Raw genomic sequence first — 14,715 nt, forward strand, 5'->3', positions numbered from 1 at the left:
TGTAAATTATGGTGGAAAATAAGTATTTGGTCAATAACAAAAAATCAATTCAATGCTTTGTAACATAATCTTTGTTGGCAATGACAGAGGTCAAATGTTTCCTGCTAGTCTTCCCCAGGTTTGCACACACTGTAGCTGGTATTTTGGCCCATTCCTCCATGCAGATCTCCTCTAGAGCAGTGATGTTTTGGAGCTGTTGCTGGGCAACATGGACTTTCAACTCCCTGAACAAATTTTCTATGGGGTTGAGGTCTGGAGACTGGCTCGGCCACTCCAGGACCTTGAAATGCTTTTTACGGAGCCACTCCTTCGTTGCCCGAGCAGTGTGTTTGGGATCATTGTCATGCTGGAAGACCCACCCATATGGAAAAGATATGCAGTGGTCCCTCGCTATAACGCAGTTCATCTTTCGAGGCCTCGCAGTTTCGCGGCTTTTTTGCTTCTTTTTTTTTTTTTTTACAGCGCATTGTGTTCTGCGTCCTCATCAAGCAGGCCGGTCGCTGCACTGCGAAGGGAGAGCACGCGCATTGTGTTCTGTGTGTCTGTTTATAAGAATCTTCTCGCCCTGAAGAAAAAAGAGCACCAACAACTACCCATAACTCTGTTCTTCACTCGGAAAAAGACACCTGCACCGAGGTGTCACTCAGTGGAAAAAGGCGCGACAGTGGCGCGGCGCCAGGACGAAGAGGCGCGGTCAGAAGGAACTGTAAAATACTGGTCAGTCACTATTAATAATTTCTTATGTGTCCAACCTCGAGGTTGATCGTTAAAATTAAATTTGTTAGTTCTAAAAGCCATCATAATTATTTATAGGAAAATGTTCTATTTTTATTTCTCAAAAAAAAAATGTTTAGGCCTGAAAACAGGTTGGTCTTATTTTTCTACTAAGGTTTGAACTTTGAGTGTTTACACACGAGAGAAAAGTGAGAAAATGTTAATGCCTGTTTGAGAAAAGTGTATAAAGTGTGTAGTGAGGGGTTTTACAACCTTAAAACATCTATAATAATTGTAAAAAATAATGCTGACTACTTCGCAGATTTCGCCTATTGCGGGCTATTTTTAGAATGTAACTCCCGCGATAAACAAGTGACCACTGTACATACATTTTATAAAGTTTGTATCTGTTCTGCATGTGACAGCCAAACCAGATATAAGATCCTTAGTAAATTTGTACAATATGTGACTTATATAAATTGGGAACTTAAAAGAACAATATATGACAGTAATTCCACATACAGAATCCTTAGTAGATATGTGTAATATCAAACTGAGACAAGTACAACACATGTGAAGTATAAAGTTTATTACTGGAATCAATGTAACTTCTTGTAAGTTTCTATTTCTTTTCTATATGGGCAGTCACGTTGCATGTTCAATGCTCTCACTGATGGAAGGAGGTTTTGTCTTAAAATCTCACGATACATGGCCCCGTTCATTCTTCCCTTAACACGGATCAGTCGTCCTGTCCCCTTTGCAGAAAAACAGTCACAAAGCATGATGTTTCCACCCCCATGCTTCACAGTAGGTATGGTGTTCTTGAATGTAACTCAGCATTCTTCTTCCTCCAAACATGATGAGTTGAGTTTTTACCAAAATGTTCTATTTTGATTTCATCTGACCACATGATATTCTCCCAATCCTCGTGTGGATCATCCATATCCTCTCTGGCAAACTTCAGATGGCCTGGACATGTACTGGCTTAAGCAGGGGGACACGCCTGGCAGTGCAGGATTTGAGTCCCTCTCTGCGTAGTGTGTAGCCTTTGTTACTTTGGTCCCAGCTCTCTGCAGGTCATTCATCAGGTCCCTCTGTGTAGTTCTGGGATTTTTGTTCACCGTTCTCATGATCATTTTGACCCCACAGGATGAGATCTTGCGTGGAGCCCCAGATTGAGAGAGATTATCAATGGTCTTGTATGTCTTCCATTTTCTTACAATTGCTCCCACAGTTAATTTATTCACACCAACCTGCTTGACTGTTGTAAATTCACTCTTCCCAGCCTGGTGCACATCTACAATTTTCTTCCTGGTGTCCTTCAACAGCTCTTTGGTCTTGACCATGGTTGAGTTTGGAGTCTGACTGTTTGAGGCTGTGGATAGGTGTCTTTTATACAGATAACGAGTTCCAACAGGTGCCATTAATACAGGTAACAGGTGGAGGACAGAAGAGCTTCTTAAAGAAGAAGTTACAGGTCTGTGAGAGCCAGAAATCTTGCTTGTTTGTGGGTGACCAAATACTTATTTTCCACCATAATTTACAAATAAATTCTTTAAAAATCCTACAATGTGATTTCCTGGATTTTTTTTCTCAGTTTGTCTCTCGTAATTGAAGTGTACCTATGATGAAAATTACAGACCTCTCTCATCTTTCTAAGTAGGAGAACTTGCACAATCAGGGGCTGACTAAATTTTTTTGGCCCCACTGTGTGTGTGTAGTTGGCAAGTCGGACATGAACGTATTCCATATATCTAAATGGTATATGATAAACACACAGATTGAACGCTTACCAGCTAACGACCGGACCATCTGTTAGCAACTTCCTGCTCTGCTCCGGTGTCCTGTGGGAACACCGGCCGTCAGCTCGGAGGTGAGCTGAGATGAGAATTTTCATTCTCATGGTCTGAGAGTCCTTCAGGTGCCTTCTGTCAAACTCCAGGTGGGCTGCCTTGTGCCATTAACTAAGGAGAGGCCCTCCGTCTGACCCACTCTACCATATAGGCCTGATTGCTGGATTGTACAGAGATAATTGTCCTTCTGGAAGGTTCTCCTTTCTCCACAGAGGAATGCTGGCGCTCTGACAGAGTAACCATCGGGTTCTTGGTCACCTCCCTGACTAAGGTCCTTCTCCCCAATCACTCAGTTTAGATGGGCGGACAGCTCTAGGAGGAGTCCTGGTGGAGCCAAACTTATTCCATTTACGCATGATGGAGGCCACTGTTCTCTTTGGCACCTTCAAAGCAGCAGAAATGTTTCTGTACCCGTCCCAAAAATTGCACCTTGAGAAAATCATATTTCGAAGGTCTACAGACAAATGGTAAATGGACTGCATTTATATAGTGCTTTTCCATCTGCATCAGACACTCAAAGCGCTTTATAATTATGCGTCACATTCACCCATTCACACTCACACACTGATGTCAGGGTGCTGCCATGCAAGGTGCTCACTACACACTGTGAGCAACTCATGGATTAAGGACCTTGCTCAAAAAGTGATTTTTCCGATCAGACTGGGGTTTCAACCAAGGATCCTCTGGTCTGAAGCCCAATGCTTAATCACTGGACCATCACTTCTCCAGACAATTCCTTTGACTTCATGCTTGGTTTGTGCTTTGTGATGCACTGTCAACTGTGGGACCTTATATGCAGACAGGTGTGTGCCTTTCCAAATCATGTCCAATCAACTGATTTTACCCTAGATAGACTCCAATTAAGATGGAGAAATATCTCAAGGATGGTCAGTGGAAACAAGATGCACCTGAGCTCAATTTTGAGCTTCATGGCAAAGGCTGTGAATACTTATGCACATGTGATGCCTTAGTTTTTATTTTTAATAAATTTGCAAAGTGCATTATTGAGATGACCATGCAAGCAATTGTGCAGCAAGCAGGGGGTCATCCAGCACCCTGGGGTGCAAGGCCAGCGTCCATCTATCCCATCGTCCACGGGCCTTTGACTGTCAGAGTGTAGTTCCAAAAGCAGACAGCAGTGTGCTGCATCAGCTTCAGCCATGCCATCTCGTAGTCAGTCCAGCGCCCAGTGGTGTCCAGGTGTCAGCCTTGTGCATCATCATCAGTGCCTCGGAGAGAGAAAAAGAGCACAATCAGTCAGCCGGAAAAACTACAAATAAGGTATGAGTTCACCAGCAGCAAATCGACAAGGAAGTAAAGAGAATACTAAGATGATCACTGGCCATTATTCCTAATAAACCCAAAATTTAGATGAAGTGAGCCCAAGACCTGTTCTTTTGCTAATAAGATAAGATCAACTTTATTTATCCTTAAGGAAATAATTTTGCCAGAGTACAGAAACAATAAACAGTGAACAATGTCATATATATATATATATACATATACACTCAACAAAAATATAAACGCAACACTTTTGGTTTTGCTCCCATTTTGTATGAGATGAACTCAAAGATCTAAAATTTTTTCCACATACACAATATCACCATTTCCCCTCAAATATTGTTCACAAACCAGTCTAAATCTGTGATAGTGAGCACTTCTCCTTTGCTGAGATAATCCATCCCACCTCACAGGTGTGCCATATCAAGATGCTGATTAGACACCATGATTAGTGCACAGGTGTGCCTTAGACTGTCCACAATAAAAGGCCACTCTGAAAGGTGCAGTTTTGTTTTATTGGGGGGGGGATACCAGTCAGTATCTGGTGTGACCACCATTTGCCTCATGCAGTGCAACACATCTCCTTCGCATAAAGTTGATCAGGTTGTCAATTGTGGCCTGTGGAATGTTGGTCCACTCCTCTTCAATGGCTGTGCGAAGTTGCTGGATACTGGCAGGAACTGGTACACGCTGTCGTATATGCCGGTCCAGAGCATCCCAAACATGCTCAATGGGTGACATGTCCGGTGAGTATGCCGGCCATGCAAGAACTGGGACATTTTCAGCTTCCAAGAATTGTGTACAGATCCTTGCAACATGGGGCTGTGCATTATCCTGCTGCAACATGAGGTGATGTTCTTGGATGTATGGCACAACAATGGGCCTCAGGATCTCGTCACGGTATCTCTGTGCATTCAAAATGCCATCAATAAAATGCACCTGTGTTCTTCGTCCATAACAGATGCCTGCCCATACCATAACCCCACCGCCACCATGGGCCACTCGATCCACAACAATGACATCAGAAAACCGCTCACCCACACGATGCCACACACGCTGTCTGCCATCTGCCCTGGACAGTGTGAACCGGGATTCATCCATGAAGAGAACACCTCTCCAACGTGCCAAACGCCAGCGAATGTGAGCATTTGCCCACTCAAGTCTGTTACGACGACGAACTGGAGTCAGGTCGAGACCCCGATGAGGACGACGAGCATGCAGATGAGCTTCCCTGAGATGGTTTCTGACAGTTTGTGTTCATCTCATACAAAATGGGAGCAAAACCAAAAGTGTTGCATTTATATTTTTGTTGAGTGTATATATATGTGTGTGTGTGTGTGTGTGTGTGTGTGTGTGTGTGTGTGTGTGTGTGTGTGTGTGTGTGTGTGTGTGTGTGTGTGTGTGTGTGTGTGTGTGTGTGTGTTATAAAGAATTATTGTATTGTAATCAATAATCATTCCACAAAACAGGGTATGATAAGGGAAGGCTTTGTGGCCTGCAGACTACTTATTCACCCTAGGCACACAAAGTAGTCCTGCGCCCTGAGTATGCAGAGCCTGGGCTGGTACATAGGGTGTGAATAGGTCAGCCAAGTAGGGAGGTGCTAGTCCATGAATAATTTCATATGTTACTAACTGTAGCGAAGAGCAGCCGGTCTGCTCTGTGTCAGCCTGATCCCGCCAGATCTTAGAAGCTAAGTGGGGCAGGATCTGGTTAGTACTTGGATGGGAGACCTCTTTGGAACACCAGCGGCTGTGTGTGTTTCTCCAGGTGAAACTGGAGTTGGGGAAGGGCATCCGGTGTAAAACTTGTGCCAATTACCAATGCAGATCTGGCTGTATCCGCTGTGGCGACCCCGAACAAAAACCGGGAGCAGCCGAATGAACAGCGACTAATTGTAGCGAAGATATTCTATTGAATATTCTATTTATTGAATTAATTCAGAATTAATCCAATAAATTGCATCAATTCTCTTTTCTAAAAAAGCCTGGTGTCTCAAATTAAAAAGGCTAGTGTTAAACCTTTGACCTGACTCCTGGTTCCACCTGGGAGATGTCTCCTGAACACTCAATTAGTCAGCTGCAATCCAGCAGAGTGATAATTTAGTTTTCTTTTAAGGTGTTCCTGAAACTACTTATCGAAATTCCGGTCAGAGTAAGTTATCACAAATTTTAACAGCCAAGCATCAAAACCAGGGATATTCCAGGCCATGAAACATTAATGTTCTGCATTCCTGGGTCAAACGTTATCTGCAAGACAGCCAACTTCCCCTGAAGTCAACAATTCGAAGGACACAACCACTTTGTGTTACAAAGAACATTATTTTATCCAAGTGTGAAAGTTATAATGTTTTTCTTGTTTATAAGTACGCAAAACACATTGTATATTTCCCGATTTAATCAGGTCCCATCTTATCTTAGGGACCTCGTAGTACCATATCACCCCAATAGAGCGCTTCGCTCTCAGACTGCAGGCTTACTTGTAGTTCCTAGGGTTTGTAAGAGTAGAATGGAAGGCAGAGCCTTCAGCTTTCAGGCTCCTTTCCTGTGGAACCAGCTCCCAATTCAGATCAGGGAGACAGACACCCTCTCTACTTTTAAGATTAGGCTTAAAACTTTCCTTTTTGTTAAAGCTTATAGTTAGTGTTGTGTGGGCCGCCAGAAGAGGTACTGCTGGCCCACCACCAAAGGGCGCCCTGCCTGAAGTGCGGGCTTCAGGCACGAGAGGGCGCTGCCGCCACGGACACAGCCGGGAGTGACTGCTGTCACTCATTAATTCCTGACAGCTGTCACACATTCTTCATCATCACACTCCATAAAGACCAGACGTCATCTCCACCTCGTTGCCGAGATATCGTACTTCATTGTAGGTAATATCCTCAGCCATTTGTGTTTCTAATAAGCCTTATATTGTGAGTGTTTGCAGGAGTACTGGTCCCTCTTCTTGTGGAGGCTGAGTGAGTGCAGGACGGCACTCTTTTCCTCTGAGGGATCACTGTAAATACCTCAGCATTCTGAGTTAGAGGTGGAGGTGGCATTCCCACCGTTGTTGTTACTGGGTGTATACACACCCACACTTGACTGTCTTTGTTCTCGCCAGCAGTACCAGATCCGACAGTCGGGGACGGTGATCACCTGGGAATTCGGGACTTGGCGGCTCCAGTATTCTCTGGGTTCGGTGGCGGAGGAAATCGTGTGGTTCCGGTTCATCTCAGGACAGACGTCTTCTATCCTCGAGCCTGCCCACACGTCACCTTTGTGATTTGACTGTAATTATATTCTGAGATTGTGTGTATATTCGTTGTGCATGTTTCACAACATTAAATTGTTACTTTTTGGCTCATCTATTGGCCGTTCATTTGCGCCCCCTGTTGTGGGTCCGTGTCACTACACTTTCACAACAGGATATCTCGGCCAGCGTCATGGACTCTGAGGGGCGTCACCCGGTTGTTGAATGACCAATGGGAGAGCAGGGAGCGCAGGCGTCTGCAGGAGACGTGATTGGTGAGCTGCAGCACATTCTCACCGCCTTTACGGCTCGGTTGGATCAAATGACCGAGCAAAACATCCTTCTGAACCGCAGGGTGGAGGCTCTCGTCCTCCTGCCGACCCTGTGCAGGATATAAATGTTCCAGTGGTGGTTCAACAACCCCTCCCACCATCCCCTGAAGCATACATAAGCCCTCCTGAGCCGTACGGAGGTTGTGTGGAGACGTGCGCGGACTTTCTTATGCAGTGTTCGCTCGTCTTCGCACAACGTCCCGTCATGTACGCATCAGATGCTAGTAAAATAGCTTATGTGATTGCTCTGCTTCGGGGTAAAGCACGCGCCTGGGCTACGGCGCTCTGGGAACAGAACTCACGGTTGTTATCAGCATACACTGGGTTTGTGGGGGAGTTCAGAACTGTGTTTGATCACCCTAACAGAGGAGAGACCGCTTCAACAGTGCTGCTGTCAATGAGACAGGGACGCGAGAGCGCAGCCGCTTATGCAGTCAACTTCCGCATCGCAGCTGCGAGGTCCGGCTGGAATAACGTTGCGCTCCGCGCCGCCTTCATAAACGAACTGTCGTTGGTTCTGAAGGAGCAGCTGGTAGCTAAGGAGGAACCGCGGGATTTAGATGGGCTTATCGATCTCGTTATACGGTTAGACAATCGGTTGGAGGAACGCCGTCGGGAGCGAGGCGAAGGACGTGACCGGATACGCGCCACCCCTCTCCCTTCCGGGTTCGAAAAGGCGCCGCCCTCCCCACGCTCCACAGCCACAGCGCTCCGTGGGGCAACAGCTCCCCCTGCTGACGTTGTTAGAGAAACGCACAGGGCCAAAATGAGGAGGCTGATCCGTGGAGAGTGTTTTCTCTGCAGCTCAACTGAGCACACACAGAAAAACTGCCCCAAACGGCCAAAGCAACAACACTCGCCCTTAGAGACTGGGCTAAGGGGGGGTCAAAACATTCAAGTGAGACACACACAGATTGCCACACGACTCCCAGTTACAATCCTGAGCGGGGATTTAACCCTTCAAGCCCCAGCACTGGTGGACACGGGGTCAGAAGGGAGTCTGCTAGACAGCAGATGGGCAAGGGAGGTAGGGCTCCCTCTGGTGGCGCTTCCTTCGCCAGTGCAGGTGCGGGCACTAGATGGCACCTTCCTCCCTTTAATCACACACAAGACACAACCAGTAACTCTGGTGGTGTCTGGAAACCATCGGGAGGAGATTGAGTTTTTTGTAACTCCTTCTACCTCCCGCGTGATTTTGGGCTTCCCATGGATGTTGAAGCACAATCCCTGGATTGATTGGCCGTCTGGGGTGGTGGTTCAGTGGAGCGAAACCTGCCATCGGGTGTGTTTAGGATCCTCGGTTCCCCCCGGTTTACAAGCTAAGGAGGAGGTCAAAGTCCCTCCCAATCTGACGGCAGTGCCGGTTGAGTACCACAATCTTGCTGACGTCTTCAGCAAGGATCTGGCACTCACCCTTCCCCCGCACCGTCCGTACGATTGTGCCATTGATTTGGTTCCAGGCGCTGAGTTTCCGTCCAGCAGGCTGTACAACCTCTCACGACCTGAGCGCGAATCAATGGAGACCTACATCCGGGACTCATTAGCTGCCGGGCTGATCCGGAACTCCACCTCCCCGATGGGGGCAGGTTTCTTTTTTGTGGGCAAGAAAGATGGCGGACTCCGTCCATGCATTGATTTCAGGGGGCTGAATGAGATTACGGTTCGCAACCAATACCCGTTGCCATTGTTGGATTCCGTGTTCACCCCCCTGCATGGAGCCAAAATCTTTACTAAGCTAGATCTTAGAAATGCGTATCACCTGGTTCGGATCCGGAAGGGAGACGAATGGAAGACGGCATTTAACACCCCGTTAGGTCACTTTGAGTACCTGGTAATGCCGTTCGGCCTCACCAACGCCCCCGCGACGTTCCAAGCCTTGGTTAACGACGTCTTGCGGGACTTCCTGCACCGATTCGTCTTCGTATATCTGGACGATATTCTCATCTTTTCTCCGGATCCTGAGACCCATGTCCAGCATGTACATCAGGTCCTGCAGCGGTTATTAGAGAACCGACTGTTTGTGAAGGGCGAGAAGTGCGAGTTTCACCGCACGTCTTTGTCCTTCCTGGGGTTTATCATCTCCTCTAACTCCGTCGCCCCTGATCCGGCCAAGGTTGCGGCGGTGAGAGATTGGCCCCAACCAACAAGCCGTAGGAAGCTGCAACAGTTCACCGGCTTCGCTAATTTCTATAGGAGGTTCATTAAGGGCTATGTCAGGTAGTTAGCCCCCTGACAGCCCTGACCTCTCCAAAAGTCCCCTTCACCTGGTCGGATCGGTGCGAAGCCGCGTTCAAGGAGTTGAAACAACGGTTCTCTACTGCGCCAGTTTTGGTGCAGCCCGACCCTAGCCGCCAGTTCGTGGTTGAAGTGGACGCCTCTGACTCAGGGATAGGAGCCGTGCTATCCCAGAGCGGAGAGACCGATAAGGTTCTTCACCCGTGTGCCTACTTTTCTCACAGGTTGACCCCAGCTGAACGGAACTATGACGTCGGCAATCGAGAACTCCTTGCAGTGAAAGAGGCTCTTGAGGAGTGGAGACACCTGTTGGAGGGAGCGTCTGTGCCATTCACGGTTTTCACTGACCATCGGAACCTGGAGTATATCAGGACCGCCAAGCGGCTGAACCCCAGGCAAGCCCGCTGGTCACTGTTCTTCGGACGTTTTGACTTCCGGATCACCTATCGCCCCGGGACCAAGAACCAGAGATCGGATGCCTTGTCCCGGGTACACGAAGACGAAGTCAAAACGGTGCTGTCGGATCCACCGGTGCCCATCATCCCGGAGTCCACTATCGTGGCCACCCTCACCTGGGACGTGGAGAAGACCGTCCGGGAGGCCCTGGCACGGAGCCCGGACCCCGGAACCGGTCCGAAGAACCGTTTGTACGTCCAACCAGAGGCCAGAGCTGCAGTCTTGGACTTCTGTCACGGTTCCAGGCTCTCCTGTCATCCAGGGGTGCGAAGGACCGTGGCAGTTGTCCGGCAGCGCTTCTGGTGGGCGTCTATGGAGGCCGACGTCTGGGAGTATATCCAGGCCTGCACCACCTGTGCCAGGGGAAAGGCAGACCATAAAAGGTCCCAAGGACTTCTTCAGCCGTTACCCGTGCCTCATCGCCCCTGGTCCCACATCGGCCTGGATTTCGTCACAGGCCTCCCGCCGTCCCAGGGCAACACCACCATCTTCACGATAGTGGACCGATTCTCCAAGGCGGCCCACTTCGTGGCCCTCCCGAACCTCCCAACAGCCCAGGAGACAGCAGACCTCCTGGTCCACCACGTCGTCCGTCTGCATGGGATACCCACCGACATCGTCTCAGATCGTGGTCCCCAGTTCTCCTCACACGTCTGGAGGAGCTTCTGCAGGGAACTGGGGGCCACCGTGAGCCTCTCGTCCGGGTACCATCCACAGACGAACGGACAGGCAGAGCGGGCCAACCAAGAACTGGAACAGACCCTCCGCTGCGTAACATCCGCACACCCGATGGCCTGGAGTAACCATCTGGCCTGGATCGAGTATGCGCATAACAGCCAGGTGTCTTCTGCCACCAGCCTCTCCCCATTTGAGGTGTGTTTGGGGTACCAGCCCCCATTATTTCCCGTGGTGGAGGGAGAGGTCGGTGTGCCCTCGGTCCGGGCCCACCTTCGGAGGTGCCGTCGGGTGTGGCGCACCGCCCGTTCTGCCTTGTTGAAGGCCCGGACGAGGGCCAAGACCCATGCAGACCGCCGGCGGTCCCCGGCCCCTGCATACCAGCCCGGGCAGGAGGTGTGGTTGTCGACGAAGGACATCCCTCTACAAGTACAGTCACCAAAACTGATGGACAGGTTCATTGGACCCTTCAAAATCCTCAAGGTCCTCAGCCCTGCCGCAGTGAAGCTCCAGCTCCCGGCTTCACTGCGGATCCACCCGGTGTTCCATGTTTCCAGGATCAAGCCTCACCACACCTCACCCCTCTGTGCTCCCGGTCCGGCGCCGCCTCCTGCCCGGATCATTGACGGGGAGCCGGCTTGGACTGTGCGCCGGCTCCTGGACGTCCGTCGAATGGGCCGGGGGTTCCAATATCTGGTGGACTGGGAAGGGTATGGACCCGAAGAACGCTCCTGGGTGAAGAGGAGCTTCATCCTGGATCCAGCCCTCCTGGCCGACTTCTACCGCCGACACCCCGACAAACCTGGTCGGGCGCCAGGAGGCGCCCGTTGAGGGGGGGGTCCTGTTGTGTGGGCCGCCAGAAGAGGTACTGCTGGCCCACCACCAAAGGGCACCCTGCCTGAAGTGTGGGCTTCAGGCACGAGAGGGCGCTGCCGCCACGGACACAGCCGGGAGTGACTGCTGTCACTCATTAATTCCTGACAGCTGTCACACATTCTTCATCATCACACTCCATAAAGACCAGACGTCATCTCCACCTCGTTGCCAAGATATCGTACTTCATTGTAGGTAATATCCTCAGCCATTTGTGTTTCTAATAAGCTGTATATTGTGAGTGTTTGCAGGAGTACTGGTCCCTCTTCTTGTGGAGGCTGAGTGAGTGCAGGACGGCACTCTTTTTCCTCTGAGGGATCACTGTAAATACCTCAGCATTCTGAGTTAGAGGTGGAGGTGGCATTCCCACCGTTGTTGTTACTGGGTGTATACACACCCACACTTGACTGTCTTTGTTCTCGCCAGCAGTACCAGATCCGACAGTCGGGGACGGTGATCACCTGGGAATTCGGGACTTGGCGGCTCCAGTATTCTCTGGGTTCGGTGGCGGAGGAAATTGTGTGGTTCCGGTTCATCTCAGGACAGACGTCTTCTATCCTCGAGCCTGCCCACACGTCACCTTTGTGATTTGACTGTAATTATATTCTGAGATTGTCTGTATATTTGTTGTGCACGTTTCACAACATTAAATTGTTACTTTTTGGCTCATCTATTGGCCGTTCATTTGCGCCCCCTGTTGTGGGTCCGTGTCACTACACTTTCACAACAGTTAGGGCTGGATCAGGTGACCCTGAACCATCCCTTAGTTATGCTGCTATAGACTTAGACTGCTGGGGGGTTCCCATGATGCACTGTTTCTTTCTCTTTTTGCTCTGTACGCACCACTCTGCATTTAATCATTAGTGATTGATCTCCGCTCCCCTCCACAGCATGTCTTTTTCCTGGTTCTCTCCCTCAGCCCCAACCAGTCCCAGCAGAAGACTGCCCCTCCCTGAGCCTGGTTCTGCTAGAGGTTTCTTCCTGTTAAAAGGGAGTTTTTCCTTCCCACTGTCGCCAAGTGCTTGCTCACAGGGGGTCGTTTTGACCGTTGGGGTTTTTCCGTAATTATTGTATGGCCTTGCCTTACAATATAAAGCGCCTTGGGGCAACTGTTTGTTGTGATTTGGCGCTATATAAATAAAATTGATTTGATTTGATTTAATCTGACATGTTTTCAATTATAACTTGGCGTACATTAAATGTGATTCTTGAGTTATTCATTGCCATGGTGAAATGTTTTTCTTTTAATCAATGGTTTGTTTTTCTTAAGGAAACTCTAATCATATTTGGGCTAAGAACAAAGTGTATATCAGTATATTTAATACCTTTAAGTATATGAAACTCCTTTGACTTTCCTTGTCCACTTTAAAAATTCCAGAACAATGCCGTTTGCTGTCTTGCGCTGGTTTTTACCCTTTCTGCTTTTTCTCTTGCTGTTGTTTCTACTCCCTCTTTTCTTTATGCCTTAACAGGCCCGTTAGCTAAAAGCTACCACATGGTTACTTTGTTCATGTTTTGTTTCATTACTTGGTAACTTCTGTGGCAGGTTTGGTCATTTTTTAAAGCTTGTCGAGTTTTCACTTTTACAATTTCCTTGCAGAGTTTTTCAGAATAAGAGCGAAAGTGCAGAAAAGTGTTTTGTTTTGTTTTTTTCCTTTTCATATAACGTTACAACGTTGCTTTCAAGCCTTTAACTTTTTCTAAGCTTACAAAGACTTTTAATCTGGTTCCACAAGTTTTTGAGGACACCAGAGTACCATTTTCAACAAACACCTAAAGCTTCATGCGTGGATCAAGCGAACCAAAATGGACCCACAGAACCATCAGTCTGTCCTGCCAGCAAACCAAACCGAAATCACGTCTGGTATCACCAGGGAAATCAGCGGTTCAACCCTAGAACCAGGCAAGCTCAAGCCGAAATCGGCCCACCCGCGACGGATCATGATCTTCAAAGGACCAGCTAAGTGACCCATCAAAAGATTCAGCAGGGCTTTAAGTGGTACAAGGTGGGTTCATACAGTTTAATTTGATAATTTTCTTAATAATAATTGGCCTCAAAATTCTTACCTAAATTCAAATCAGATTTCTTCACTTAATTCCTTAAACTTTATCTTTCAATGCTTTAACCTTCAACGTCTCTTGAGTAACAAAATGTGTCCATAATATAACTATTCAATCACTGTTCATATCCTCAAAATGCCAGTAACCTGTTCATTTCTTGTATATTTGTAAATAAATGTATGTAAATATCCCTGCAGTGGTTTTATTGTGTTCAGGTGGAAATGGTGTTGGTCAATCATATCGTAGAATTTAAGAGTTTCAGATCTGAGACTGATTAATGATTTGAGCCTAATTAATGATTACCGATAATTAATTATTGTTGAAATTAAAGTACCTATGCTTTAAATAGGTGGTGCCCTTAATAATTTTGAGGTAATTAAATATTCCAAATAAATATTACTTTACTAATGAGGCGTGACTTACCTTGGTCCACAAGGAGGACATTTCAATATTAAAGATTAATAAAGCTTAATATTCAAATTCATTACATCTTTGGTCTGCCCATTTGATCCAAACAATTATTAAATTTTAAAATTGTTAATTATCTTGGTGCCCCGCTGGTGAGGCTTCTTACAATTTTGAATCTTAATAATTATTAATTATTTAAACTTGCTTCATCTCATGTTGCCACCGTGTGTGGCCAAAGTTTAGACAGCAAATTATTTTAAATTAAGCTACATTACAGAACCTTAAAATATGATCTCACTGGGATAAGAAGCCAGTGAAGAGATGCCAAAATGTGTGAAATGTCGTCAAACCTTCAACTTCCTGTCAAAACACTAGCAGAAGTATTTTGAACCAAGTGGAGACCCCTAATGCTGGACTGCAGTAAAAAAAAAGATAATACAAAATTGCAGGAGTCCAATCTAGAAGAGAAAAAATGCATGAATCAGGGTCTTTGCATCAGCCATAGACAGGATGAGACAGATCTTTGCTATGTTTAGCAGGTGGAAGAAAGCAGTCCTCGTAATATCTCTAATGTTTAGGTGAAAGGACAATGTGGGATC

This window comes from Thalassophryne amazonica, chromosome 10 (genome assembly GCF_902500255.1).
Source record: "Thalassophryne amazonica chromosome 10, fThaAma1.1, whole genome shotgun sequence".
Classification (NCBI taxonomy): domain Eukaryota; kingdom Metazoa; phylum Chordata; class Actinopteri; order Batrachoidiformes; family Batrachoididae; genus Thalassophryne; species Thalassophryne amazonica.